Here is a 4189-nt window from a genome sequence, read left to right as displayed (position 1 = left end):
TTCGATGAAGTCGAGGGAGCTCGTTGCTTGCGGTGTGAGCTCCTTGGGTTCCCAGGGGTGCTTTCCTTTCAGGAGGTCATATAGGGGGTCCATGACCTCAGGAGGGATCAGGACAATGTTGCGAAGCCACTGCAGTGATCCCACCAGGCGTTGCACGTCGTGTAGTGTTTTGATGTCTCGACTGACTTTCGCCTCGGGGGGTGTCACGTAGGAGCTTGTGATCCCCACTCCCAGGAAGGTCACGCAGGGCCCTCTCTTGATCTTTGCGCTCGCGATCTCGAAACCGTTGGCTTGAAGCGTTTCCATGATTGTGGACACCAGGTGATCTACTTCGCTTGCCGATGGAGCTGCTACCAGGATGTCGTCCATGTACTGAATGATGGTCGCGGTGGGATGGGAGTGCCCGACTGGCATCAGTGCTTTGTCCACGGTGATTTGGCATATGACAGGACTATTGACAAGTCCTTGTGGTAATACTCGCCATTGGAAGCGGAGGTTGACCCGTTCGCCATTTCGGAATGCCTCCTGCTGGGGGAGGTTCTTGACCTATAAGGACTTAATTTGAATAGAGCACTTTGATTGGTCTTACGCTGTACCTTGGGGGCCGCCCCTTCTCCCCGCTCTCCCGCGCATGCGTTCTGAAGCGCGCTGACTGCATTTCCGCCCCCCGCCTCCTTACTTCCGCCCTCGCCATGTGCTTCGGCGCCATTTTCAAGCACATATGGCGGAGGTAAGTCCCCGCTGGTCCCAGCGGGGTCGGCCGCGTTCCGCGCCTCCTCCGTGAGTCCCCGCCAGAACGCCCGTGCGTGTCCTCCCCCCTCCGATGGTGAGTCCGCTCTCTGGGGGGTTTCCGCCGACCGCGCCTCCCCCGCGACACAGCTCGGGTCAAGAATCTCCGCGGTTTGTGTCGCCGCACCTACCCCGGGCTGCGGGGGGGGCAGCAAGCAGGTTTGTGCAGCTTTCCAGGTTTCCTGCTCTTGTCGAGCTTTTTGCAGAACCTGGATAACTTTGCCCCAGGATTTTAGGGCTTTCCCTGAACCCGACAACATAGTGTCTTTGGCCAGGGCTTTTGTGCAACCGTCCCACACCCCCGGATATAGGATGTCCGCCGGGCTTTCTACAGCCCCAAGCTTAATGAGTCTCGGCAATGCAAGAATTAAATCCCTAATTTTACATTCTACCCCCCACTGTTCATGCATCTCTGTTACGACCTTAGCAATGGATTCCATGTTTCGTGTTGGTCCGGAGGAGTCCCTCCCGCTGCAGACGGTCCTGCCGTTACAGCCGCCATCTCCCGTCCAGGTGAGTCCCCGTTCCCCGGGCGCTGATCGGCTTCCTGGGTTTTCGGCACCAGATGTTGCCTTCTGATACAAGGCAGGCGGCCTGGTTCTAAGGAGGCGGAACGGCGACCCACTCTTTCCAGGGTCGCTCGGGCCAAAGAGCATGCAGACACCAATGTGGCAGACGGTCAAAGGCCTTTATTATCTCTTCTCGTGCGGTTTTATAGTCTAAGGGGCCTCTCTACGTCAAAGGGGGTCTGTCTTTACCATCTATGGTTAGTAGGGAATGGAAACTTACTGGGTAAATGGAAAATTACTGGCATGTGGTTTAGGGGGCTGCATTCCTATGTTAATTTTCTTATCTAAGGGAACAGGGGCCCTGTCTTCCCGTAACATCGCGAGATCTTCTGAACGCCTGACCCTATCTGCTACAAGAGGGGGGGGGTTTCACCAGCTTATGTTTTAACCTTCACCAATATTTTATACACAAACAAGAGTTGAGACTCTACTAGTATTTTATACAAACATATATCTATTTCTTATAGCATGAATTATCTACACTACATATAACAATCCCTCCCCATTTATTTCACCAATTTAATTCATGCTACCCTTTAAATTCTCTATTTCTACCCATCACCAGTGAGGGACTCCCACCAATAAGGTATCTTTCACACTATTCGATAATCTCCTGGTGGGAGATGCTGATACTCCACATTATTCATTTTAACAGATGTTTGTTTCTCAAATTTTGCCAGTGCTTCAGCAGCACTACTGGACAACTTCCTTTCTCCTAGTTGCATGATCTTGGATGTGTTGTTTCCGGAAGCTCCCTCCGATTCCACAGGAATTATAGCAATCTGCATTCCCTGGACAACTGAATGGATCAATCTGATGAAACAGGGGATCAGATAGGGAAGGAGCAGGATCCCAGCTACCGAACAGAGTTCAAGAAACATTACTTTGTTCCACCATGCCCCATAGAATAGTTTGTCCCACCAGGTCGATTGTAAGATCAAGTTCCACTTCTGGACGGGGACATGGACCAGCTTTTTGATCTCAGCTGCCAGACCTCTTATGGTTTCCCCATAATCATCGATCTCAATGCAACATTCAGATTCATTGAACTTCCCGCACACCCCTCCCTCTTTGGCTAGCAAATAGTCCAAGGCTATCCGATTCTGGTACACAAAAGCCCGTACCTGGGTGTGCTGCTGACTTAGCAAATCCAGAGCCTCAGAGGTGTGATTTGAAACGACTTCCATCACTGCTTGCAGCCTAATCAATCTGTTCAGTAGATAAATCGGAGTCCTGTACCCGTAGCTTCCATCCTGAACCCAAGTGGCCGGCCCATAATAATCGATTATTCGGAATGCTGGCCACTCATCCTCCCCCCAGGTCTGCTTACCACTTGTCACTGGTATTATCTTTTTCAGGCTCCTTCTCTCTCTCCTCAGGTGTGGAAACTCAGCACATCATTCCTGATGTGCAGAGTCACCGAGACAACCCTTGGGGGGCTCGGAAGTCCTGGAACATTGCCAGAAGTGTTTGGTGGCTAGACTTTGATCCTGCACAGGACGCAACACCTGTATGAGGATGGGAGGATCACACGGGGATAAGTGGTGAAGGGACAGATTAATTATAGTGTGAAAACACAGGTTTTGGAATATCGGTACAGGGGGGTTCTAGGAGACAAGATGGAGGAATTAGGGCGTGTCCTGTCCTTCTTCTTCTTCTTTTTGTCATCCATCTTCGATGGTGATGGTGGCACTTTGAGATTGGTTCTTACTGAATGTGCACTTGTCAATAAGGGTGAAAGGTATTGGGGAGAAAAGGTAAATATCTTACACGTAGTTTTTGGTATAAAAATAAGCGACCGCCCCGAGGGCAGTCAGTGTGCTCATGGCTGGCTTGCTGGACGGACCTCTGTTGGGCCAATAGAAAATATTGTAGATAAGAAGTAATAAACAACACTGAAGAACTGAAAAACCTGAAGACTCCTTTTGTCCTTTGGAGCGCGGGCTGCCTCAAGGCCATCCAGAGCCTTACCAGGCCATTAGAACAGCCGAGACGGGACACTCAGGGTCTTGTATAATGGAGCCCCTAGCAGGTTACTTTTTGCTCTTGGGAGAGTGAAGAAAGCTGGATGAATCATACCCAACGAGCATGATCCTTTCCATCTAGAGGGTAACTCACTGTATGCCTTTTTGCCACATATCCAATAAATTCCATCAGGGGCCCTCCGTTTGAGGGTAATTTTCCCTGGGTTTCCCCAGTACTCTCTCATACCTTCCAAGGATTGGAAAGGATTAGCTCCTAGACTTTTGATCTAACACAACCCTGTTCTTTGATCCCATTCACAATTTGTTCCATTCTTCTGGCTCCAGTACCCCAAAGGAGGGGCTGGGTGCCAAACCCTGCTTTTGGTGTCCGAGTTCACTGTCAGAGTGGTGGTACATGGGTGTACCCCACCATTTCAGTGTACTCTTTTCCCTCCCGGCTGACACAAATTGTACCTATCACTCTTTGATCCAAAATCCATCCCTTTGATCCAAAATTCATCCCTCAGGTCTCTCTGCCAATTTTTGCCAACTTGTTTCTTTTCCCAGCTCTGATGTGGTTGCTCTGGATTCACACAAAGCTGCCAATGCAGATAATAAATGTAGAAAATTATTTGAAATTAAAATTGCAGACAGATTTCCCTTGTCCACTCCAGCTTTGCCCTGAGATTTACTGTCTGAAAAATGCTTCCTTCCCAGAAGCTGTCACTCAATTTTAATTTTAAACTGAATTACAAATCCAGAAGACACTACGAGTTCCAAGAACAAAACTTCCAAGGGGCATTTATGAATCAGTAGTTGTAAGGACTCATTTACTTTTCACATAGTTCTTGGTATCAAAATATTGAC

The 4189-nt window shown here is 49.3% G+C and overlaps 1 long non-coding RNA gene across 1 annotated transcript; it reads left to right on the top strand.

Moving 5' to 3' along the window:
* Nucleotides 1-704: 704 nt before the first annotated feature.
* Nucleotides 705-3263, top strand: LOC135460640 (uncharacterized). Its single transcript, XR_010443269.1, has 3 exons — nucleotides 705-826; nucleotides 1217-1302; nucleotides 2738-3263. It is a non-coding gene; the product is annotated as an uncharacterized LOC135460640 (long non-coding RNA).
* The last annotated feature ends 926 nt before the right edge of the window (nucleotides 3264-4189 follow it).

Source organism: Zonotrichia leucophrys, unplaced genomic scaffold (assembly GCF_028769735.1).
Source record: "Zonotrichia leucophrys gambelii isolate GWCS_2022_RI unplaced genomic scaffold, RI_Zleu_2.0 Scaffold_72_229719, whole genome shotgun sequence".
Taxonomy (NCBI): domain Eukaryota; kingdom Metazoa; phylum Chordata; class Aves; order Passeriformes; family Passerellidae; genus Zonotrichia; species Zonotrichia leucophrys.
The sequence above is the reverse complement of the archived record's forward strand: the minus strand, read 5'-3'. Positions and strand labels throughout refer to the sequence as shown.